Here is a 27439-nt window from a genome sequence, read left to right as displayed (position 1 = left end):
CTTCCTGGTCGTGAGCATTTTGAAACTGCGTTTCATCAATGCCTGTTCAGCTGTCTTAGATCCAGTATGGGCCGGAGACCCCCGTCTCTCTTGGGCACCAGAAAGTATCTGCTGTACAGCCCCCCCTCGCTTTGAGACACAGGCCCTACAGCCCCTTTGCTCAACAGTTTTGATATTTCGGCCCGAAGTATGTGTGCTACTTCTGTTTTGACCGTAGTTTCGACGCGCGCTGAAAAGCACGGTGGGCGTCGAGAAAACTGTAGCGAGTAGCCTCTCTTTATAATGCCTAGCACCCAATCCGAAACCCCTGGAAGCACTGACCATGCATCTGCATGAATGGCTAAGGGCTGGATGCGAAACGCGCTCTGTTGACTGGGCAACGGCGGCGCTCGAGTGTGCTGCGCATCTGAGGCGGGGAGCGCGCTGATCACAGCGGGCAGATCGCTCTTCCTCGACCCCGTTCCGGCGCTTAACCGACTGGAGGGAGGCTGAGCGGGTCCCGTGGGACTCGATATATCTGCGAGTAACCGTGGGCTTCATGTGTGCACTTTTACCACTTTCAACTCGCTGTCTGCCTGTGCAGAATGTACGTGCACGGGCCTCGTTTTTACAGAAGCCCCGCGCCGTATGTGACATAGTGTATGTGGGCACTGGGAAGTGGGCACGTTTACTATGCGGCGCGCTCGACCGATCTGTGTCGATCTTATGTGCGCTAGCCCTATGTGCAGGGCTGTGCTTACATGTGGAGATGGGCACTGGGTAGTGGGCATCGTCACTGCATTTATAGCACCATCGGCCGTGGCCGGACGAGCATGCACGGGTTTCGTTTTTACAGAAACCACATGACGCGTGTGACATAGTAATTGTGGGCACTGAGGGGTGGGCACGTTTACTATGCAGTGTGCGCGACCGACTTGAGTCGACATTATGGGCGCAGGCCCTGTGTGCAGGGCTGTGCTTACATGTGGAGATGGACACTGAGGAGTGGGCATCGTCACTACATTTATAGCACCATCGGCCGTGGCCGGACGAACGTGCACGGGTTTCGTTTTTACAGAAACCACATGACGCGTGTGACATAGTGATTGTGGGCACTGAGGAGTGGGCACGTCTACTATGTAGTGCGCGTGATCGACTTGAGTCGCTTTTATAGGCGTGAGCCCTGTGTGAAGGGCTGTGCTTATATGCGGAGATGGGCACTGAGCAGTGGGCATCGTCACTACATATTTATAGCACCTTCGGCCGTGGCCGGGACACCAGGAATTACACCTTTTTCGGGAAATATCTGGGTAGCCGTGATAACGGTTTTCGTGTGCAGGCAAGCGGGCAACCGTACAGGCTTGCGCATTGCAAACAACGCTGAAACAGTCACAATCTCTGGAAACTGAAAACAGCGGCGCGCTTAGGTGAGAGCCCGGCCGCAGCGGAACTCGTACACCGGCGCTTCGATGAAGCAGCCATCGTGTGTAGTGCCGACGCAGCGTCATGCAGCATGCGTAGATGGCTTTCCCAGGATGGCTTCGGGGCTCCCGGCCTCACCGTAATCCTCTGCCGCGGTCCCCGCGGCGCGGGGCGACGGCCAGTAGAGCGAGAACGGGGGTCTCGAGCTGCGTTGCTGAAGCTGTTGTGATAACGGCTTTTGTGTGCAGGCAAGCGGGCAACTGTGCAGGCTTGCGCATTGCAGAAAACGCTGAGACAGTCACAATTCCTGGAACTGAAACAGCGGTGCGCTTGGGTGAGAGCTCGGCCACAGCGGAACTCGTACACCTGCGCTTCGATGAAGCAGCCATCGTTAGTAGTGCCGACGCAGCGTCACACAGGAGGCTTTAGATGGCAACACCGCTTTTGCCGCCGTCCAGCAGAGGGCGGACAAAGGTGCGTCGCTATCGCCTGTTCCACCGGCGGAAGTGAGTGTTAGTTCCTGTTTTTAGCATCATCAGTGTGGAGAATGCTAGTGAGACAGACGAACGAGTTCGTGCTGAATATGGAGCGTTCCAAGCCTTCGCCACCTCTTCGTGAAGCTCAGGAAGAAATGAGGCGGGCTTTGAGAAGTACGCTCATCCGAAAGGGAAATACCATCCAGCCGGGAACGAGAGGGGGGGGGCGCTGGTGCAAACCACTCGCGGCCGAGACTCATCGCGGCCAACACGAGCCTTCGCCCCGGCTCCTTCTCGATGTCAGCTCGTCTGCTGGGCTTCTGAGCAGAAGGCGCGAGATCCTCGGAGCTCGCCCAGCCCTCACTGCCCGAAGCTAGCAGAGAGCGCGTGTCCTCTTCCCCCGACGCGGCCCTGAGATCGACTTCCTCGGACGACGCGCCGGCAAACAGCGGGCGCTGCCCACCGGGAAGCGATGCAGGGGGGGCCGGTGAAGCAGGGCGAACCGGCGAGCTCGGTTGAGCTGAAGACGGTTCCAGAATCCGCTGGAAGCGATGCTTTTACGGCGCCTCAGCGCAGCGGAGAATGCAGGCTCAGAGAAAAAGGCCAGGCGAGTCCTCAGAGTCACCATGGCAACAGCTCGCAGTGGGGGCATCCGCCGTCAGCGAGCGAGCGCTGCATGATCTTCACCCAGGCAGGAGACACAGATGACGTACCGGTCTCCTTCGCTGAGTGGGGTTCTGACGAGCCGCAGGAAGGCATCTTAAAAAAGACGCGAGCTCTTTTACGAGTGTGTGTCGCAGGGCGAACACACACACACACATAAAGAACAGCTTGTATATAACAGGATTGAAAGGATATAGGCGCCGGATAGCGCAGCAGGAACGGCAATGGAAGGCGGCGATGCCAGCAGCTTCAGAATGGCTCGTCCTGCTGATGTGCTTTCTCAGACGGCGCTTGCTTCCTCCGTGATCCAGCGATGCGTGAGCTTCGCTGAAGAGATGAAAAATCAGGTGAGTCAGCCTTTTCGAGCTCCTTTTATAGGTTGGGCCACACCCGTTTCGGCGGGAAGTGGCAAGAAGGGCGCGATGTTGCATCAGCCCGCGCTCGATAGGCTGTGCAGTTGCCGCAGAGCAAGCCAATGAGCGAACGAGCCGTCTCGCCTATGGCTGTGTACTGCTGCAAATGCGCTTTACAAAAATACAAAATTAAGGATAATTTTTTGCTTCAGTATTTCGTGAAAAGAGACTTTTCCCGTAGCGTCTTAGCTAAGACGCAGTACGAGAGAGCTCTCGTAAGAGAACCTCTTCCGTGTATCAAGGCAATACCTGTTGGTAGATGATTAACCCAAAAATAAAAAAATAAAGCTGTCATCATATACTCAACATTATGTCGCTGTAAACCCATATGGCTTGCTTTGTTCATTGGCATACAGAAATGTTGTAAATGTTACCGTCAGTCAGCTATCTAGATAGACCCCACAGAATAAATTCAGAACAGTTTAGAATGACACGAGGGAGAATAAGCTAAAACCCCAGCTAAAATCTTTTTACAGACCTACCTTTTTTCCACTTGTATGTCAATACATTATACATTTTTAAGTATCCTTCAAGTTCAGTGTAGGCAAACAAACTTTTTACATTGTTTGGTGTGTATTTTCTGAAAACATGTCTCATCCAATCTAGATTTGAGAAGTAGATCCATTTAATGGCCATTTGGAGAGTTATTGAACCTGCATTCCACATGGTTCATGTGACCAGAGCAAGGACAGCTACAGCGAGGAGAGAAGTTGGAATAACAAGCAATGCAATGGTAAATATTGATATTGTATTGTTTGTGACAGAGAAAAAAATGTTATATTTATTTTCACTTTTTGATGCACACATTACAAGCATGTATCATAATTATTTAACAATTATTTTGACAGTGTCAGTCTCTGCAGCCCTTCGATGAGTTCCCCCTCTTCATGGTCCACCTTTCAGTCGATCTTCCACAGAGAGATCTGGCCTTACACAAAAAACTTGGGATGGATTCATTTGGTTTTATTTGTACAGACTACAATATAAAATGTAAATTAAATATTATGTAAGTGCAAATATATGTAATTTTAATGTTTTCTTGCATGTAAATATCCACAATTAAATTTTTTAAAACTTTGATACAGTTTTAATAGTTATGTAAAATACAAATACTAATAACTATGACAGTGTAATGGTGTGTTACTATATTTTTTATAACACTTCTGCCACTTGGAGGACTGCTAGGTCAGGCAGATCACTGGTGACATCACTGTAAACATTCTCCTAAGATGAAAAACAAAGGTATAGTGTAAATTGACCATTAAGAAAAATAAAAAATTTCCACCATCATTACAAGTTGCATGCATAATGAATAGAGCCATAATCATGATGATTGTGTTTTTGTCTTTTTTCTGTTAGGGCTAATCAAATAGGCATGTTATACATTATGAATAAAAGCAAGATATGAAAAGATGATGTATCAATATTAGACACTTTCCTCCTACCTTAACCACTCAGCGAGTTTCCTCTCTTGAAAACAGGACCACCATCCCACTGACAGGACCTGGCTTAATTCTCTAGGCATACCAATGGGGCGTGTTAATGTTATTAATCAAAGTTTATTAATTATGTCATACATTAAAGAATTTGATAATTCTCTTACTTACCATTGTTCTAGGTTTGTGCCAGCTCTGCTCCCTTCAGTGCAGCTCTGTACAGGAGGAACTGCACTGATTCTCAGTTCTGAATAGTGTGCTGTCTGCTACAGTGCTGCAACAGTATGGATGGGAGTCCCTTAAAACAATCTGTGAAGATAATAACATTGGTTTACATATTTAATTGATTTCAGATACATTTGGAATTACTTTCAGTTGCATTTTAAATTATTACATTGTAAATTACTCTATATTTAAAATAAATTATGACAAATAATTAATATTTTATATAATGTTACAAACATGCCAATAGACTGTAAAGAGATCAGTAATATTTCAAAGGATGTCCCTATCTCTCTTAACCATTTCTGATCTTTTTTGCTTTTTACTGAATAGCTTTATCATGCTTGTGTTGGGGATCCCTGGAAAACTGCTATATAAATGTGAACAATTAATTCAAGCTTCAGGTTACAGATAATATAATTTGAAAATATAACAATAACTGTCAGACTAAAGCCCCGTTGACACAATGAATGATAACTATTAAGATAACGATAGAGTCCACAGCAGCGAATGATATAATCTGTTTATTCTAAGCGTGCACACGCTTGTCAGCTGCTTTACATTCTCCAGCTCGTTATAGCAGGATTCTGATTGGCTGTCAATGTTTTTAATCGTTCATCAGCTGGAAAAAAATAGTTCTTAATTCCAATGATATTGTTTCTCTTCTTTATCATTATAGCTGTGGTGTGGACTCTTTTTTTAAATAGTGAGAACGATTTTTAAAACTAAATATCTTTATCGTTTTCTTTATAGTTTGGTGTGAACGGTCCTTTAAGATTTATTACGATACACGGCAATCTAAAAATGGCAACAGTATTTAAAATACTTTATATCAAGTGAAGAAGTTTATATCACAGCAAACACCTATCAGAACCACCGATGCAAATCAACGTGGATTACCGGGAGTCCTGCTGTTATTTCTACTATCTCTTACGAGTTATAAAAAGATGAGGTGGACGGAGTTTAAAGCTAAACTCTAACTTAGCTCTGCTATTTTTGAGCTGATCAAGTCAGTGCAGCAGCGTTATCGAGCCTTATTAGCTAGATTTGCTAGAAGACGATAGAACAATACTCACCCTAAAGTTGTTGATGTAACGTTTAATGCCCTTCTCCGCGCGATGAAATTCATTTACAGTCATCAGGGGAAGTTCTTGTAAGATGAAAAATCTTCTCTTGTCAATTTGAAAGCTCTACGGAAAGAGCAATGGTTTCCCCGCACAGCACCGGATTTACATAAGCCCCCCTGAGGAAAAACATTGTGTACAAGAGCAGAGCTAAACGGTCCAAATATTATCAATTTATTTTTTGCTCGATTCATGAATCGATACATTAAGATTATCAGGATATCAAAACAAAAAAAAACACGTTTTTCATTTAAAAATTGATTACACATATTAAGTTACACATACGTCTCGATGAAATATCGGTGTTTAACTTTCAACACTGCCCCCTAGTGGTCGGGAGCACTTCCGTTGTGTTGTGGCTTAATTTCGTTGTGTTGTGAGAATTTCGTTGTGTTGTGGCTTAATGTATTTGTGTTGTGGCTTAATTTCGTTGTGTTGTGGCTTAATTTCGTTGTGTTGTGAGAATTTCGTTGTGTTGTGGCTTAATGTATTTGTGTTGTGGCTTAATGTCGTTGTGTTGTGGCTTAATGTATTTGTGCTGTGGCTTAATGTATTTGTGTTGTGGCTTAATTTCGTTGTGTTGTGAGAATTTCGTTGTGTTGTGGCTTAATGTATTTGTGTTGTGGCTTAATTTCGTTGAGTTGTGGCTTAATTTCGTTGTGTTGTGGCTTAATGTATTTGTGTTGTGGCTTAATGTATTTGTGTTGTGGCTTAATGTATTTGTGTTGTGAGAATTTCGTTGTGTTGTGTCTTAATGTATTTGTGTTGTGGCTTAATGTCGTTGTGTTGTGAGAATTTCGTTGTGTTGTGTCTTAATGTATTTGTGTTGTGGCTTAATGTCGTTGTGTTGTGAGAATTTCGTTGTGTTGTGGCTTAATTTCGTTGTGTTGTGAGAATTTCGTTGTGTTGTGGCTTAATGTATTTGTGTTGTGGCTTAATGTCGTTGTGTTGTGAGCTTATGTTTGCTTTTTTAATGTCGTTGTGTTGTGCACCACTAGGCCACCGTAGATTTGGGCTATACTTCACTTCATTTGAACAGAAGCAATATTTCAACATTACTCGTTTCAGAAACCTGAAAACTGACAAACCTGAGCATTGAAGCTCTAACATAAGTTTTTGTGCATATAACTTCTAACACATTAAAAACTGTCTCACTGCATTGCAGAAAAAAATTTATTTCATAAGACATAAGCATCTTTCAGTTTGGCAAGTTTTGCACTAAACATTGAATGAAGCAGCTTTCTCTCATTGAGAGAGCAACTTTTGAGCAGATTTGGGCAAGATTTCACTTCATTTGAACAGAAGCACTATTTCAACATTACTGGTCTCAAAAACCTGAAAACTGACAAACCTGAGCATTGAAGCTCTTACATAAGTTTTCGTGCATATAACTTCTAACACATTAAAAACTGTCTCACTGCATTGTAGAAAACATTTTATTTCATAAGACATAAGCATCTTTCAGTTTGGCAAGTTTTGCACTAAACATTGAATGAAGCAGCGTTCTCTCATTGAGAGAGCAGCTTTTGAGCAGATTTGGGCTAGTTTTCAATTCATTTAAACAGAAGCACTATTTCAACATTAGTAGTCTCAGAATCCTGAAAACTGACGATCTTGAGCATTGAAGCTCTAACAACAGCTAAGTGCTAAAGCATGCTACTAATGCAGTGAAACAGGAAGTTGCTGTAACTCAGGCAAGCAATGTCTGATCTGCCCCAAACTTCACAGGTGTTATGGGTGTTCTGTCCTGAACAAACACACATGACCAAATTCAGTTATAGTCATAGCGCCACCTGCTGGTAACAGGAAGTGACATGGTTAACACAGTTATGGACTCCTAGGAACATATTAAAAAGTGCCAACAAGTGTTAAATAAGCTGGCAACATGCTAGTAACCTACTAATACATGCTAGCAACAATTAGCTAAGAGCTAAAGCATCATATTACTGCAGTGAAACAGGAAGTTGCTGTAACTCAGGCAAGCAATGTCCAATCTGTCCCCAAACTTCACACGTGTGATAGGTGTTCTGTCCTGAACAAACACCCATGACCAAATTCAGTAATAGTCATAGCGCCACCTGCTGGTAACAGGAAGTTACATGGTTAACATTGTTATGGACTCCTAGGAACATATTAAAAAGTGTCAACAAGTGTTAAAAAAGGCTGGCAACATGCTAGAAACATACCAATACATGCTAGCAACACTTAGCTAAATGCTAAAGCATGCTAGTGATGCAGTGAAAAAGGAATTTGCTGTAACTAATGCAAGCAATGTCCGATCTGCCTCAAACTTCAAACGTTTGACAAGAGTCCTGTCTTGAACATATCAACATGCCCATATTTGATTATATTCATAGTGCCACCTGCTGGCAACAGGAAGTGGCATGTTTAACACTGTTATGGACTCCTTGCAAAATAATAAAAGGCATCAACAAGGGTTAAATAGGCTGGCAAAATTTTATAAGCATGCTAATACATGCTAGCAACATTTAGCTATGTGCTAAAGCATGCTACTAATGCAATGAAACAGGAAGTTGCTGTAACTCAGGCAAGCAATGTCCGATCTGCCCCAAACTTCACACGTGTGATGGGTGTTCTGTCCTGAACAAACACCCATGACCAAATTCAGTTATAGTCATAGCGCCACCTGCTGGTAACAGGAAGTGACATGGTTAACACAGTTATGGACTCCTAGGAACATATTAAAAAGTGCCAACAAGTGTTAAATAAGCTGGCAACATGCTAGTAACCTACTAATACATGCTAGCAACAATTAGCTAAGTGCTAAAGCATCATATTATTGCAGTGAAACAAGAAGTTGCTGTAAATTAGGCAAGCAATGTCCAATCTGTCCCCAAACTTCACAAGTGTGATGGGTGTTCTGTCCTGAACAAACACCCATGACCAAATTCAGTAATAGTCATAGCGCCACCTGCTGGTAACAGGAAGTTACATGGTTAACATTGTTATGGACTCCTAGGAACATATTAAAAAGTGTCAACAAGTGTTAAAAGGCTGGCAACATGCTAGAAACATACCAATACATGCTAGCAACACTTAGCTAAATGCTAAAGCATGCTAGTGATGCAGTGAAAAAGGAATTTGCTGTAACTAATGCAAGCAATGTCCGATCTGCCTCAAACTTCAAACATTTGACAAGAGTCCTGTCCTGAACACATCAACATGCCCATATTTAATTATATTCATAGTGCCACCTGCTGGCAACAGGAAGTGGCATGTTTAACACTGTTATGGACTCCTTGCAAAATAATAAAAGGCATCAACAAGGGTTAAATAGGCTGGCAAAAATGTATAAGCATGCTTATAAATGCTAGCAACATTTAGCTAAGTGCTAAAGCATCATATTATTGCAGTGAAACAGGAAGTTGCTGTAAATCAGGCAAGCAATGTCCAATCTGTCCCCAAACTTCACACGTGTGATGGGTGTTCTGTCCTGAACAAACACCCATGACCACATTCAGTAATAGTCATAGCGCCACCTGCTGGTAACAGGAAGTTACATGGTTAACATTGTTATGGACTCCTAGGAACATCTTAAAAAGTGTCAACAAGTGGTAAAAAAGGCTGGCAACATGCTAGAAACATACCAATACATGCTAGCAACACTTAGCTAAATGTTAAAGCATGCTAGTGATGCAGTGAAAAAGGAAATTGCTGTAACTAATGCAAGCAATGTCCGATCTGCCTCAAACTTCAAATGTTTGACAAGAGTCCTGTCTTGAACACATCGACATGCCCATATTTGATTATATTCATAGTGCCACCTGCTGGCAACAGGAAGTGGCATGTTTAACACTGTTATGGACTCCTTGCAAAATAATAAAAGGCATCAACAAGGGTTAAATAGGCTGGCAAAATTTTACAAGCATGCTAATACATGTTAGCAACATTTAGCTATGTGATAAAGCATGCTACTAATGCAATAAAACAGGAAGATGCTGTAACTCAGGCAAGCAATGTCCGATCTGCCCCAAACTTCACACGTGTGATGGGTGTTCTGTCCTGAACAAACACCCATGACCAAATTCAGTTATAGTCATAGCGCCACCTGCTGGTAACAGGAAGTTACATGGATAACATTGTTATGGACTCCTAGGAATATATTAAAAAGTGCCAACAAGTGTTAAATAAGCTGGCAACAGGCTAGTAACCTACTAATACATGCTAGCAACAATTAGCTAAGTGCTAAAGCATCATATTATTGCAGTGAAACAGGAAGTTGCTGTAAATCAGGCAAGCAATGTCCAATCTGTCCCCAAACTTCACACGTGTGATGGGTGTTCTGTCCTGAACAAAAACCCATGACCAAATTCAGTAATAGTCATAGCGCCACCTGCTGGTAACAGGAAGTTACATGGATAACATTGTTATGGACTCCTAGGAACATATTAAAAAGTGTCAACAAGTGTTAAAAAAGGCTGGCAACATGCTAGAAACATACCAATACATGCTAGCAACACTTAGCTAAATGCTAAAGCATGCTAGTGATGCAGTGAAAAAGGAATTTGCTGTAACTAATGCAAGCAATGTCCGATCTGCCTCAAACTTCAAACGTTTGACAAGAGTCCTGTCCTGAACACATCAACATGCCCATATTAAATTATATTCATAGTGCCACCTGCTGGCAACAGGAAGTGGCATGTTTAACACTGTCATGGACTCCTTGCAAAACAATAAAAGGCATCAACAAGGGTTAAATAGGCTGGCAAAATTTTATAAGCATGCTAATACATGCTAACAACATTTAGCTAAGTGCTAAAGCATCATATTATTGCAGTGAAACAGGAAGTTGCTGTAAATCAGGCAAGCAATGTCCGATCTGCCCCAAACTCCACACGTGTGATGGGTGTTCTGTCCTGAACAAACACCCATGACCAAATTCAGTAATAGTGATAGCGCTACCTGCTGATAACAGGAAGTTACATGGATAACATTGTTATGGACTTCTAGGAACATATTAAAAAGTGTCAACAAGTGTTAAAAAAGGCTGGCAACATGCTAGAAACATACCAATACATGCTAGCAACACTTAGCTAAATGCTAAAGCATGCTAGTGATGCAGTGAACAAGGAATTTGCTGTAACTAATGCAAGCAATGTCCGATCTGCCTCAAACTTCAAACGTTTGACAAGAATCCTGTCCTGAACACATCAACATGCCCATATTAAATTATATTCATAGTGCCACCTGCTGGCAACAGGAAGTGGCATGTTTAACACTGTTATGGACTCCTTGCAAAATAATAAAAGGCATCAACAAGGGTTAAATAAGCTGGCAACATGCTAGTAACCTACTAATACATGCTAGCAACAATTAGCTAAGTGCTAAAGCATGCTACTAATGCAGTGAAACAGGAAGTTGCTGTAACTCAGGCAAGCAATGTCTGATCTGCCCCAAACTTCACACGTGTTATGGGTGTTCTGTCCTGAACAAACACCCATGACCAAATTCAGTAATAGTCATAGCGCCACCTGCTGGTAACAGGAAGTTACATGGATAACATTGTTATGGACCCCTAGGAACATATTAAAAAGTGTCAACAAGTGTTAAAAAAGGCTGGCAACATGCTAGAAACATACCAATGCATGCTAGCAACACTTAGCTAAATGCTAAAGCATGCTAGTGATGCAGTGAAAAAGGAATTTGCTGTAACTAATGCAAGCAATGTCCGATCTGCCTCAAACTTCAAACGTTTGACAAGAGTCCTGTCCTGAACACATCAACATACCCATATTAAATTATATACATAGAGCCACCTGCTGGCAACAGGAAGTGGCATGTTTAACACTGTTATGGACTCCTTGCAAAATAATAATAGGCATCAACAAGGGTTAAATAGGCTGGCAAAATTTTATAAGCATGCTAATACATGCTAACAACATTTAGCTAAGTGCTAAAGCATGCTACTAATGCAGTGAAACAGGAAGTTGCTGTAACTCAGGCAAGCAATGTCCGATCTGCCCCAAACTTCACACGTGTTATGGGTGTTCTGTCCTGAACAAACACCCATGACCAAATACAGTTATAGTCATAGGGCCACCTGCTGGTAACAGGAAGTGACATGGTTAACACAGTTATGGACTCCTATGAACATTTAAAAAAGTGCCAACAAGTGTTAAATAAGCTGGCAACATGCTAGTAACCTACTAATACATGCTAGCAACAATTAGCTAAGTGCTAAAGCATCATATTATTGCAGTGAAACAGGAAGTTGCTGTAAATCAGGAAAGCAATGTCCAATCTGTCCCCAAACTTCACACGTGTGATGGGTGTTCTGTCCTGAACAAACACCCATGAACAAATTCAGTAATAGTCATAGCGCCACCTGCTGGTAACAGGAAGTTACATGGTTAACATTGTTATGGACTCCTAGGAACATATTAAAAAGTGTCAACAAGTGTTAAAAAGGCTGGCAACATGCTAGAAACATACCAATACATGCTAGCAACACTTGCTAAATGCTAAAGCATGCTAGTGATGCAGTGAAAAAGGAATTTGCTGTAACTAATGCAAGCAATGTCCGATCTGCCTCAAACTTCAAACGTTTGACAAGAGTCCTGTCCTGAACACATCAACATGCCCATATTTAATTATATTCATAGTGCCACCTGCTGGCAACAGGAAGTGGCATTGTTTAACACTGTTGTGGACTCCTTGAAAAATACCAGCAAACTTCACACGTGTGATAGGTGTTTTGTTCTGAACAAACACCCATGACCAAATTCAGTTATAGTCATAGCGCCACCTGCTGGTAACAGGAAGTGACAAGGTTAATGCTGTTATGGACTCCTAGGAACAAATTAAAATGTGTCAAAAAGGGTTAAATATGCTGGCAAACTTCTAGAAGCATACTAAAACATGCTAGCAACACTTAGCTAAGTGCTAAAGCATGCTACTAATGCAGTGAAAAAGGAAGATGCTGTAACTCAGGCAAGCAATGTCCGATCTGCCCCAAACTTCACACGTTTGACAAAGGTCCTGTCATAAATAAATCAACATGCCCATATTTGGTTACAGTCATAGCGCCACCTGCTGGCAACAGGAAGTGTCATTTTTAACACTTTTATGCACTATTTGCAACACAGTAAAATATGCCATTGTGTGCTAATCATGCTAGAAATATTTTCAAACATTCTAGCAACACTTAGTATGTGCAAAACGATGCCATTAATACCATAAAACAGGAAGTTGTTGTAACTCATGCATACAATTCCCAATCTGACCCAAACTTCACATGTTTTATAAGAGTCCTGGCCTGAACACAGCTAAAGGCCAATATTAAAATATAAGTATAGCGCCACCTGCTGGCAACAGGAAATGACTTATTTTATACTAACTTAAACATGAGATGTCTGATCTGCCCGAAACTTTGCATGTTTGGTCTTTGAGTCCTGGCCTGAAGACATTAACATGCCCATATTCAGTTTTAATCATAGAGCCACCTGTTGGCAGCAGGAAATGTGGCACAAATATTTACAATTTTATAAGCATATGGCCCAACGTTCAATGTTCCTCCTATGGGCATCGGGTGGTGGTGAGCCCGGGTGCGAGGGCCCTTTCATCGCTGCTTGCAGCTTTAATTATTATTATTATTATTCTTCTCCAAAGTGAATCGCATTTTTGAGTGCCTAAACTTAATCGAAAAGTCATGAAACTCTGCACACACCTCAGAACTGGCGAAAATTTACGTTTGATATGGGTTTCAGAAGTGGATGTGGCAAAATGGCTTGACAGCGCCACCTATACACATTCAACGGTGTGCAACTCGAGCTATATTTTGCCATTTCCATGCGTCGTACTTTAACAAACTCCTCCTAGAGATTTATTAAGATCAACACCATATTTGGTACGCCTAATCCAAAGGCCTTTGCGATGTTAAGTTGTGAAGATTTTGAGTTTTCGTCGAAGGGCGTGTCCGTGGCGGCCTGGCGAATTTCGATCATTCGTCATGAAAAAGGACGTTGCTATAACTCAGACATACAATGTCCAATCTGCCCCAAACTTCACATGTTTAATAAGACTCCTGACCTGAACAGATTGACATGCCCATATACATTTATAGTCATAGCGCCACCTATTGGCAACAGAAAGTGACATATTTTACGCTGCGACAGACTACTCCTTGAAATTTCTAACATCAATGTCTTTTTTATGGTCAGTCTAATCTAAAGGCCTGTGCAATGTTGAATTATGAAGATCTTGGGTTTTCTTGAAAAGGTGTTTCCATGGCGCCGTGACAAATTTCAAAGTCTCGCCATGGGAATGAAACTTGTTGTAATTCAGGCATTAAACGTCCGATCTTGCCCAAACTTCACATGTTTGATAAGAGTCCTGGCCTGAACACATCTGAAGGCCGTGTCCACCGTAGTCCATCGGGTGTGGCAAAATGGCTCTATAGCGCCACCTATACACATTCAACGGAGTGCGCCTCGAGCTATGTTTCATTTACATGTACAAAAATTGGTACACACATGTAACACACCAATACCTACAAAAAAGTCTCTTGGCACGAAATACGAATCCCAACAGGAAGTCGGTTATTTTGAATTTTCCCTGCAAAATTGGTGTTGTTTTTGCCATTTTCAGGGGTTGTACTTTAACAAACTCCTCCTAGAGATTTATTCAGATCAACACCAAACTTGGTCAGTGTAATCTAAAGCCCTTTGCAATGTTAAATTGTGGAGGACTTGAGGTTTCGTCCATGGCGGCCTGACAAATTTCGATGTTTCGCCATGAAAAAGGAAGTTGCTGTAATTCAGACATACAATGTCCAATCTGCCCCAAACTTCACATGTTGGAAAAGACTCTTGACCTGAACAGATCTGAATGCCAATATTCAGTTATAACCATAGCGCCACCTGCTGGCAACAGGAAGTGACATGTTTTACATTGTTACAAACTACTCCTTGAAAATTCTCCTGAAATTTAATGACATCAACATTTTGTTTTGGTCACTCTTATCTAAAGGTCTTTGTAATGTTAAATTGTGGAGATCTTGAGTTTTTGTTAAAGGGCGTGTCCATGGCGCTGTGACAAAATTTGATGTCTCGCCATGGGAATAGAAGTTGTTGTAACTTAGGCATAAAATGTCCGATCTTCTCCAAACTTCAGATATTTTGAAAGATTCAAAGGCTGAAGACATGTAAAGGCCAGTATTCAGTTATAATCATAGCGCCACCTGTTTGCAATAGGACACGCCATGCAGGAAGATTGGCAGATATAAATCACTTTGACATATTTCACTTATATTTACAACTTCAAATTCATATTTCTCACCGTTCACTTTTTTACTAAAGCCATTTACTTGCGGTGAGCCCGGGTGCGAGGGCCCGTTCATCGCTGCTTGCAGCGGCGTACACATTCAATGGTGTACGCCTCGAGCTATGTTTCACGTACATGTATGAAAATTGGTACACACATGTATCTCACCAATACCTACAAAAAGTCTCTTGAAGCAAAAAAAATCTTCTAGAGATTTATTCAGATCAACACCAAACTTGGTCAGTGTAATCTAAAGGCCTTTGTGATGTTAAATTGCAAAGATCTTGAGGTTTCGTTAAAGGGCGTGTCCATGGCGGCCTGACAAATTTCAATGTTTCGCCATGAAAAAGGAAGTTGCTGTAACTCAGACATACAATGTCCAATCTGCCCCAAACTTCACATGTTAAATTACAGATCTACATTCCCAAATTCAGTTTTAGTCATAGTGCCACCAGCTGGCAACAAGAAGTGACATATTTTACGCTGCGACAAACTACTCCTGGAAATTTTTTAACATTAATGTATTTTTTGTGGTCTGTCTAATCTAAAGGCCTGTTCAGTGTTAAATTGTGGAGATCTAGAGTTTTTGTTAAAGGGCATGTCCATGGCGCCATGACAAAATTTGATGAAGTTGTTGTAGCTCATGCATAAACTGTTCGATGTTCCCCATACTTCACATGTTCGAAAAGAGTCCTGGCCTGAACACATCTGAAGCAGGGGCGGACTGGCCATCGGGAGCACCGGGACATTTCCCAGTGGCCTGATGGTCATTCTGGCCTGCCGGCTGCCGCTGGTATGCAACTTAATTTACGGATTTATGAATATAGAATCAGGCGATCGCTTTTGAAAATGACACCATTGAATGCCCAACACTGCCTAATTGGCTATATCCAGAGGCAGGCTTTATCTTAGAAAATCGTGCAAAAAATAGAGCGTAAGCGCAAAGGAGTAGCAGAGAGGCAACATATAAAAAGCAAATAAAGTCCTGGCCACAGACGCAGCAAGTTGCTGCAAAATCCCAGCCATGTTCGCCAGTAGGGAGCAGGTTGATCAGAAATACATTTACATTATATTTACCAGGGGTCGGACGATTCCTTGAAAAAACCGAACCCTTCGGTTCTCCACACACGGTTCGGCACACGCTGAGACCGCTGTTCAACTTAAATCTGACAAAGCATCTGTAATATCGTTTACAATAAATAACACGTAAAACAAACGGGGTTCAGCTAATATTTGTTTCTGTTGATGGATGAGCATTCTGGGTTCCCAGACATTACAAAAACAACGATGAAAAAAAAAAAAAAAAAAAAAAACGGTGGACAAACCATTCACTCTTGTTCAATACGAATACGAACACTGGATCAGTGCATTCTCTTAAAGTAACAGTCTTTTTATTAATCGAACAGCAACAACAAAGAAATCACTCACTGCTCTTGATTGAAAAGCTTTTGTAACTTTAATAAGGAATAATCTTTCATTTATAGTCCAAAATGCAATGCTGTTTTACATTTGATTAGTTTATTCAATTTCTGTATACCTAAAAACTAACGTTAGACCTCCCTAAAAAAAACATGAAAGTCAGTTTATTTAATTTGTATCTTTACTCTATTGTATTTATTTGTGCTGTTGCTTGTAGATAGAATATTCTCAATAATATGATAAAATATATATTTTTTGAAAGTATAGTTTTTCCATGAATATAGCACATACAACGGTACTTGCACAAACTAGTACACTTTTTTACATATGGGGATATAATATTTCTTTAGTGCCAAATTTGACCAGAAATTTAGATTTTCCATTTCTAGCCTACAATATATAGCCTAGTCTACAATGTGTATTTATTTATTTTGAAGGTGACGAAGGAAGCAACAGTAGCACTAGTGCTGCTAGTGCTCCTGCTGTTGAACAAGAGGGGGTGGACAGTTCAGCTTTTGAGTCAGAGCAGGAACCTTCAAGTAACGTTTAAGCTATATGCAAAACTAAACATGCTGGAAAAATATGTGCTTTTATGATTTATAAGGTCATCAGTAGTAGGACTGTGATCATGGGGACATACAATTGATGGCTGCATAATTAATGTAGATTATTGAAAGTGCTTATTTCATATTGCAGAGAAACTCAATGTGTAGATTGAGAGAGAGGGGGATTAAAGGAAAGATGATAGAGACAGTAAATGCCTTGATACTTCATTTGATTATTTTGCCCGTCCACAGTCTAAGGATTTTGATTTATTTTTTAAGTATCACCCAATTCAAACAACTGAAAGAGCCAAAGAGTTTAGTAGTCTGGTGGACACATGAATTGGGTGGTGATGACTGCAGCAACAGAGGTGGCCTGGGGTGGAGTAAAATTTCCGGCCTGATTTACTGTCCCAATCTTGCACTGATCTGAAGGCCAACATTCCATTATAATGATAGCGTCACCTGCTGGCAACAGGAAGGCACATATATGGAATATACTTTGATATATTCTACTTATATTTCTGACTTTAAATGCATATTTTTCACCGTTCACCTTTTTTACTAAAGCCACTCGCTGCCGGTGAGCCCGGGTGCGAGGGCCCGTTCATCAAATAATATATGTTTGGAATTTAACTGTGTTATGCTTGTTCAGATATTGTTTGTATAGTTATCTTAAATACATAGAACAATATTATAACTCCTCTATCTCTCCCTAGTTTTACTTACTGAGACTCGATAAACCTTGTCCCTTACAATACTGGTAAGTAAACCAGCATCTAAGCTGCACTGTATACAGTATACACATAACACAGTGAAAGATAATCTTTAAAGTTTATTTGGGGCACAATGATCAGGCATAATAATCTTAATCACTATGAAAAGAATATTAAGGTTTATATAAACTAACAAAATAATAAACTAATAAATAAAACATGAACAAAAGATAAAAATCTCAGAGAGGCACGCATTAACAAAATTAGTTTCTTATATTTTTGGAAAAAACAAATGGGCAATATTTCTCATGAAAATGTGTTCATACAGAGCGCAGATAAAGTTTGAGGAAGCTTGATGATGACGTTGATCCGCGACCATGGTGTGCTGTAGTCGGCTGTAGTCAGGGGGGCAGGGTTTCATATTTTTTTGAAGTATCCCTGGGTGCCGCCATTGGCTAGCGGACCCCCACCTGCTGTTAGCATTCCATTGACTCGCATTCATTTTGGCGTCACTTTGACAGCGAATAACTTTACATCTGAGGTGTTTAAAGACTCCATTTGTCCATTTATTATTTCTAAAGAAACACGAAAATGTATAAAAGGCCCCATTACCTTCTGTCTTACGTTGTGGCCCCGTAGAGGCAAAAATAGGCTAACGACTGCGTCATAACCTGCGACTCTCTGTCGCACACTAAAGAAATTACCGTATGGACAGGAGGAGAAGCTCGCAGGCAATCTTTTACTGTCTATGAGGCTATCGGGGGGACATGGAGGCATGAAGTCAAGGGAGAAGCTGATAGAGAGTACATAAAAGCAACGGGACAAAATTATTCAACAACGTCTGCAAGATTCGGTGGGTGATTCAGATTTCTCTTGGCACAGCTATTAGAAGACTTACAATTGTCAGACAGGTTGCTCACGTGACATCTATGTCATCAAGCTCAGTTTGAGTCTGCGCAGTACGTTTGACCCCCAGAAAGTGTGTGCTTCTAATTGACTTCACTCCGACTTCTCTGTTGAATCCAATGGTGTCGCTGTGTCCATTTCTTTTACTGTCTACGGCCGTTTATAGCCTACCGTTAGCATTCTATATCTGACGGCTTTATTTAGGCTTCCAAATGTATACATTTTGGATTAACTTGTAAAGATGATCTTGATAGACAAAACGTGAAAAGGTCATAATTCTTTGTTGAACACAGATCTTATTTTTTGCGATTTTCCAAAAGTCTATGGGGAAAATGTATAGCCTTTTAGATCGAGGGAACCCATGCGCTGCTAACTTCTGGGTTGTCCTACAAAGTGATGTCATAACTTCGGCACTCTGTTGAGGATTGAGGAAGTGGCATGTCTCTTATAAAATTGTCTCTGATAGTCAAGTCAAGTCACCTTTATTTATATAGCGCTTTAAACATTCATAAGGAAAACAGTGTGTCAATAATGCAAAATGACAGTTATAATGATACTACTGATACCTCTGGAGTTTCTGCAGTGGATGCCTTTTTTAGATGAGATAGTATGGAAGTTCATAGCCATGACAGGGCAGGACAAGGATTCACAGAAGGTCTCCATAGCCATGACAGGGCAGGACAAGGATTTACAGACAGCCTCCATAGCCATGACAGGACAGGCAGAGAGTTTATGGGTGGCTTCTAAAGCCATGACAGGGCAGGACGAGGATTCACAGACGGCCTCCATAGCCGTGACAGGACAGGCAGAGAGTTCAGAGATGTCCTCCATAGCGTGACAGGACAGGCAGGAAGTTAACAGGTGGATACTACCAAAGTCCTTTTAGACAAGTCGTGCTACTCAGCCGTCATCTTGGCAATGCCTCCGGGCAGCTATTTCAGACTAACAAGACCAGGCTCCTATCTAAATGAATGGGCAGAGAGTCAGAACTGCACTTTCACTGGTCACTGGGACATAAGAACTCCATGTATAGAAACAGCAGTAAAATATGATAAAAATCTCTGAAAAAGTTTGATGACTTTGCCCCAAAATAAGGTTTAAAATGCCTTTTTCAGGTTATCCTTTTACTACAGTACGCATGCGCAAGGGTTCATGACACCAACTTCATTTACGTCTCTATCCAGAATGCCGGTGTTGTGCCAAGCACTTAAACAAATGCATATTTGTGGTCGATATAAAATGCTTTAACTACCTTGGTAGTCTGGTGCCTTAGCGTTGTTATCACCCTCTTCTAGTCAAGTCAAGTCACCTTTATTTATATAGCGCTTTAAACAAAGTACATTGCATCAGAGCAACTGAACAACATTCATTAGGAAAACAGTGTGTCAATAATGCAAAATGACAGTTAAAGGCAGTTCATCACTGAATTCAGTGATGTCATCTCTGTTCAGTTTAAATAGTGTCTGTGCATTTATTTGCAACCAAGTCAACGATATCGCTGTAGACGAAGTGTCCCCAACTAAGCAAGCCAGCGGTGACAGCGGCAAGGAACCTAAACTCCATCGGTGACACAATGGAGAAAAAGGCCTTGGGAGAAACCAGGCTCAGTTGGAGGGGCCAGTTCTCCTCTCACCAGACGAAACCAGTAGTTCAATTCCAGGCTGCAGCAAAGTCAGATTGTGCAGAAGAATCATCTGTTTCCTGTGGTCTTGTTCTGGTGGTCATCTGAGACAGGGGATCTGTATCTGGGGCTCTAGTTGTCCTGGTCTCCGCTGTCTTTCAGGGATGTAGAGGTCCTTTCTAGGTGCTGATCCACCATCTAGTCTGGATACGTACTGGATCTAGGTGACTGCAGTGACCCTCTGATCTGGATACAGACTGGATCTGGTGGCTACGGTGACCTCAGAATAAGAGAGAAACAGACTAATATTAGCATAGATGCCATTCTTCTAATGATGTAGCAAGTACATCGGGTGATACGGGAAGTGTTCCCGGTTCCGGTTTACCTAATTAATGCAGCCTAAAAAATCCTTTAACGGATTTGGATATTAAAAGCATATTTGTATGTTATGTGTAAGCCAGGTTAAAAAAATGGGTCTTTAATCTAGATTTAAACTGCAAGAGTGTGTCTGCCTCTCGAACAATGTTAGGTAGGTTATTCCAGAGTTTAGGCGCCAAATAGGAAAAGGATCTGCTGCCCGCAGTTGATTTTGATATTCTAGGTATTATCAAATTGCCTGAGTTTTGAGAACGTAGCGTACGTAGAGGATTATAATGTAAAAGGAGCTCATTCAAATACTGAGGTGCTTAACCATTCAGGGCTTTATAAGTAATAAGCAATATTTTAAAATCTATACGATGTTTGATAGGGAGCTAGTGCAGTGTTGACAGGACCGGGCTAATATGGTCATACTTCCTGGTTCTAGTAAGAACTCTTGCTGCTGCATTTTGGACTAGCTGTAGTTTTGTTTACTAAGCGTGCAGAACAACCACCCAATAAAGCATTACAATAATCTAACCTTGAGGTCATAAATTCATGGATTAACATTACTGCATTTGACATAGGCCGTAATTTAGATATATTTTTGAGATGGAAAAATGCAGTTTTACAAATGCTACAAATGTGGCTTTCTAAGGAAAGATAACGATCAAATAGCACACCTAGGTTCCTAACTGATGACGAAGAATTTACAGAGCAGCCATCAAGCCTTAGACAGTGTTCTAGGTTATTACATGCAGAGTTTTTAGGTCCTATAATTAACTCCTCTGTTTTTTTCAGAATTTAGTGTGGATTTTTCAGAATTCTATGTGGATTGCATCTTATCTTGCACACACCACAACTGTCGCCAAATCGTCTCCGTTGTCGCAAAACCTCAACTGTGCGCATACGTCAGTGGAACCAGACGATAGGCTTAAATGTTTCCCGGCTTGACTGTTAAAAGCAGATGATTGGCTTTCCAGCAGGAGGGGTGGGACATGTGCATAAAACTGCCATCTTTGCCATTACGGGTTTTTCTTATATAGTTCTATAGAGTGCCGAAGTTATGATGTCACTTTGTAGGCCAAAGCGCGGAAATGAGTTAGCATTTTAGCACTTCCGGTTCCCTTGCCCTAAAGTGTATGGGTTTTTTGAATGGGTTTTTGCTAAATCGCCTGAAATAAGGTCTGTGGTTAACAAAGCCTCTAAATATTTTCACGTTTTGATCTATGACATAAAACACAACAGTTATAACCTGCTTGTGATTTTTTTTAAACTTTATTGTGTCTTAAAAACGGTGGTTGCTAACAAGTTGCTAAAAGGGACTACATCCCTTGGCGGGGACTTTAGATATCATCATGACAAACAATTTGACTTTGCTGCAGCCTGGAATTGAACTACTGGTTTCGTCTGGTCAGAGGAGAACTGGCCCCCCAACTGAGCCTGGTTTCTCCCAAGGTTTTTTTCTCCATTCTGTCACCGATGGAGTTTCGGTTCCTTGCCGCTGTCGCCTCTGGCTTGCTTAGTTGGGGTCACTTCATCTACAGCGATATCGTTGACTTGATTGCAAATAAATGCACAGACACTATTTAACTGAACAGAGATGACATCACTGAATTCAATGATGAACTGCCTTTAACTATCATTTTGCATTATTGACGCACTGTTTTCCTAATGAATGTTGTTAAGTTGCTTTGACGCAATGTATTTTGTTTAAAGCTCTATATAAATAAAGGTGACTTGACTTGACTTGACAAACAGGAAATCTCTCACTAGCCCGCTTTTCAGCCTCACGTTCTTAGAAGTTTACCTTTCAGTTAATATACATAACGTGATATATTTAGTCTTTTCAAATTGTAGTTCTTCCAAATATTGTTGTACACAAAATTCTGTGATATTAAGGTAACCGATTACCAGTTCTTTATTTCTGTGGAGAGACTGTAGTTCGACAATGGTGTTTTGTTTTGTACCGAGATGCCACAAGTCATCGAATGAAAGATGCTCATGCTCATTTTACAGTTTTCTGTCCAATGTTACCCAGCGGCGACTCTGGGTTTGTGCCGTAAGGTAAGCTCACACAACGATGATTTCCATGTGAACACCGTATTCTGCCTTAATGTGGCCACGATTTAACTTTAATGGTGCATATTGCTTAACACGCTAATGTTACTTTGACAGTCAGATGGAGTTAAAAAGGCTAGCAAGAATAAACGTTTTTCATAACCAAATCAACAGCTAAAATACCTTTGTCTTTCTCTTAAAATTTCTTAAAGATTTTATCCACAAATGATGATCCCACTGGACAAATTTAGGAAAATCATTCATACTCCCTGAGACAGGATAGCGCTGATGTGCCTAAAAATGTTCCACCACCCATGGATGAAGAGGAGGAAATGGCTACACAATTTATGGCTGACAAAGATCCGGCTGATCAAACCCTCACTATCAATTCTGAGGAACAACCAAATAGCACAACTAAAAAAGAGCTGCAGTCTGAACGAAGAAAAAGAATCCAGCTTGAGATTGAATTAGAGCATTCCATAGCAGAGATTCAGTTTCTTAAAGACAAATTCCAAAGGCAAACGAGTAACTGTCATGACAGGTATTCAGCCTCTCAGATGAGTGAAAGTGTGATTCGGATGGACACAGGATTGCCAGATAGAGATACTTTCAGTGCTGTGTGTGAATATTGCTAATCCCAAACAAAAGGATACACAGAAAGAGATATTCTGCATTTGTATTGTCCACGTGGGCATTCACATTGTGTAGCAACAATGCCAGCTTTCGCTGTAGAGACCTGTCATGTGAATTATCAGTTTTTGCAATTAGTATATAGTTTGTTTTCAGTTTACTTGCTTTATGAAAATAAAGAGGTTTACTACAACTCTTGCTGTAAGGTTTCTGAGGCTCAGTGATTAGAGCATTTTGTTACATTTAGGTTGCGAGTTCAATTCCCAGAGAACTCGCTGATATGTATAGCCTGAACGTCGCCTGTCTGACAAATACCAAAAATTAAATGTTAAACTATTGTATACTACTTGTATATTATTGTAACTACACTCCAATCAGCTCACAGTAATGTGAATGTGAGATAAAATTTACTACACTGGCTCACATTGGGGCTTGTGGATTACCTGTAATGGATGTGGGTCATCTTTTTCTCCACATCCATTACAGGTAATCCACAAGTGTAGTTACAATAATATACAAGTAGGAACAATTTTTTTATTTTGTTTATTTATTTATTTACTTTTAACCAGAATTAGGAATTTCATTGACAGTATATACAGTGGCTATAATAGCTGCCCTGTACTGGATCGAGGAAAATTGTACGAAGAAAGTTCAGACTCTAGCTCAGCATTTATTTAAATGAAGTCAAATGTCATCAAAGAGCAGGCAGGATTGCATATGAAAATATGAAATTTTATTTAAACTTCAGAGAGTAAATGTGACAATAGCATATATGTGGATTCCTACGCACATTAAAGGGAAATAAGTCGCTGATGTCTTAGCTAAGAAGGCATGTAAGCTATATGAGGTTATGAAATTTGGAAACAAAGCTCTATGGTGGTAATTAAAGGTATACTTAATAGTCATAATAATTAAAGTTTAATAAATTACTTGTTAATCAGGCCCACACTCCAGTATAGTAGGTGGCGGTAATGCACCTTATCGTTGGATGCCGACCTCCGTTAAAACAAAGAAGAAGAAGAAGAAGAAGGGATCACTACAGTGTTGCCAAGTCCGCGGTTTTCCCGCGGATTAGCTTACTTTAACGCTGTTGCCGCTGTTTGAAGCGAACCCAGTAACGTCATATTTAACCCATGGAATGCGAATTAACCAGGGTAACTCCGACAAAAAAACAAACAAGAACAAAAAATCTAAACAAAACAACAATGTATAGTTTACAAACTGGAACCCCCGCCCCCCTCCCAAAACGCGACTGGGCTAGTTTTAGGCTAGTTTTGGGCTAGTTTTAAGCATAGACATATGTCTATGGTTTTAAGTAGCAATTGGGCGGGTTTTGTTGTAAAGATCCTGGCAACCCTGATACATGTGATAAACCTGTTTCGAAGAGAAGAGGAATAGACAGCACAATTGGGAACATCTTTCTTAAATAAACACGGTAATCACAAGTAATGACATATCTTATATTTATATGAAGGTATATGAAGACGTATTTCAAGATTCAGTGCGCATGTAACGTTAGTCACGTGTTGTATGCGACGCACCGCTGAAGGAAAAAATAACGTTAATGTGCTAATGTGTGCATTTACTATTTAGACACAGTAATTATGCTGGTTAGATAAAGCAAACATACTGATATTCTACATATGTTTATTATTATTATCATCTTTATCACCAATCAGTGGTGTAGTCAGGGGTCATACGCACTATAAAGCCGTATGCTTATTTAACGTTAAACCCAGGGATGGTGACTTGTAAGGATCAATATTTGCTTATACCCAGTTGTTTTGTAGCTTCGCAAGGGCGTGAATGCACGTGTTCGCAGCTGCAAATTAAATTATTCATCAACTTTGCTATATGCATTTTTATCCCCTTGTTCACACTGCATTCACATACTGGTTGTCATAGAAACAACACGCGGTTGGTTCAGCATTTCAAAGTCATTTTGCAATGGAAGTTTTGCAGATTTCGAGTGCACAGTATTCACATTTAAATTAAGTATGTTGTAATCTGGTTTGTTTTACAGTGTACTTTCTATAGCAAGTTCTGATTATGCATTTATTTATGTGGTTTATTTACTGATAATTTTATGTAACGAGATAACGTCTAAAATGACATATTAAAATGAATAAATAAAAATTATATATATATATATTAGTCATGGCCAAAAGTTTTGAGAATTACATAAATATTGGAAATTGGAAAAGTTGCTGCTTAGGTTTTTATAATAGCAATTTGCATATACTCCAGAATGTTATGAAGAGTGATCAGATGAATTGCATAGTCCTTCTTTGCCATGAAAATTACTTAATCCCAAAAAAACCTTTCCACTGCATTTCATTGCTGTCATTAAAGGACCTGCTGAGATCATTTCAGTAATCGTCTTGTTAACTCAGGTGAGAATGTTGATGAGCACAAGGCTGGAGATCATTATGTCAGGCTGATTGGGTTAGAATGGCAGACTTGACATGTTAAAAGGAGGGTGATGCTTGAAATCATTGTTCTTCCATTGTTAACCATGCAAAGAAACACGTGCAGCCATCTTTGCATTGCATAAAAATGGCTTCACAGGCAAGGATATTGTGGCTACTAAGATTGCACCTAAATCAACAATTTATAGGATCATCAAGAACTTCAAGGAAAGAGGTTCAATTCTTATAAAGAAGGATTCAGGGCGTCCAAGAAAGTCCAGCAAGCGCCAGGATCGTCTCCTAAAGAGGATTCAGCTGCGGGATCGGAGTGCCACCAGTGCAGAGCTTGCTCAGGAATGGCAGCAGCCAGGTGTGAGCGTATCTGCACGCACAGTGAGGCGAAGACTTTTGGAAGATGGCCTGGTGTCAAGAAGGGCAGCAAAGAAGCCACTTCTCTCCAAAAAAAACATCAGGGACAGATTGATCTTCTGCAGAAAGTATAGTGAATGGACTGGGGCAAAGTCATATTCTCCGATGAAGCCCCTTTCTGATTGTTTGGGGCATCTGGAAAAAGGCTTGTCCGGAGAAGAAAAGGTGAGCGCTACCATCAGTCCTGTGTCAATGCCAACAGTAAAGCATCCTGACACCATTCATGTGTGGGGTTGCTTCTCATCCAAGGGAGTGGGCTCACTCACAATTCTGCCCAAAAACACAGCCATGAATAAAGAATGGTACCAAAACACCCTCCAACAGCAACTTCTTCCAACAATCCAACAACAGTTTGGTGAAGAACAATGCATTTTCCAGCATGATGGAGCACCGTGCCATAAGGCAAAAGTGATAACTAAGTGGCTCGGGGACCAGAATGTTGAAATTTTGGGTCCATGGCCTGGAAACTCCCCAGATCTTAATCCCATTGAGAACTCAAACTCCAAGAAGTGATTATGAAAGAATGGGTTGCTATCAGTCAGGATTTGGCCCAGAAGTTGATTGAGAGCATGCCCAGTCGAATTGCAGAGGTCCTGAAAAAGAAGGGCCAACACTGCAAACACTTGCACTTGCATAAATGTCATGTAATTGTCGATAAAAGCCTTTGAAACGTAAGAAGTGCTTGTAATTATAATTCAGTACATCACAGAAACAACTGAAACAAAGATCTAAAAGCAGTTTAGCAGCAAACCTTTTGAAAACTAATATTTATGTAATTCTCAAAACTTTTGGCCATGACTGTATGTATATATTAGGGGTGTAACGGTACGTGTATTCGTACCGGACCGTTTCGGTACAGGGCTTTCGGTACGGTGCACGTGTGTACCGAATGCAATATTTTGTTTGCGGAACATATACATTTTCGTGTTTCCAAACGAACATATTAAGTGGTGGAAGTCTTCGCGTTCAGCGCAAATCCAGCCCTGCAGCTGATTCTAAGGCCGGTGACACACTGGATGCGTGGCGTGTGCGTTGCGTTTCTGCTGTTTGTCAGTTGCGTGACACCTGCTTCGCATTCTCTGTGTCTTTACACACCAGAATCATGTCTGACGCGGCGCTGGCGCGCTGCTGCTACTGTAGGTGACATAGAGGGAGACCGCCGAGGCGCCGACAGACCAGGATCTTGTCTTCACGACAACAATATCTATACTTCATGTTGAGCATAAATATAAAGCCTATTGATAAAGGACACCGTCAACAGTATTGACGGCAAAATAGACTATGTTTGACAGGTGCAATATGCCAGTGTGTCACCGGCCTAAGGTTTTCAAAA

General features: G+C 41.1%; 1 protein-coding gene and 1 long non-coding RNA gene across 4 annotated transcripts in view; one reads left to right on the top strand and one right to left on the bottom strand.

Moving 5' to 3' along the window:
- LOC132143662 (uncharacterized) overlaps positions 1-27439 on the bottom strand; it is a 939337-nt gene that overhangs the window by 687293 nt on the left and 224605 nt on the right. The gene's annotated exons all lie outside the window — the stretch shown is intronic.
- Positions 24576-27439, top strand: part of psip1a (PC4 and SFRS1 interacting protein 1a) — a 101909-nt gene continuing 99045 nt past the window's right edge. For all 3 annotated transcript variants that reach the window (XM_059554078.1, XM_059554079.1, XM_059554080.1), the window contains exon 1: positions 24576-24704. The gene's annotated coding sequence lies outside the window, so the exon portion shown is untranslated. The remainder of the gene's footprint in view (positions 24705-27439) is intronic.

The sequence above is a fragment of the Carassius carassius genome, chromosome 7, assembly GCF_963082965.1.
Source record: "Carassius carassius chromosome 7, fCarCar2.1, whole genome shotgun sequence".
NCBI classification, from domain to species: domain Eukaryota; kingdom Metazoa; phylum Chordata; class Actinopteri; order Cypriniformes; family Cyprinidae; genus Carassius; species Carassius carassius.
The sequence above is the reverse complement of the archived record's forward strand: the minus strand, read 5'-3'. Positions and strand labels throughout refer to the sequence as shown.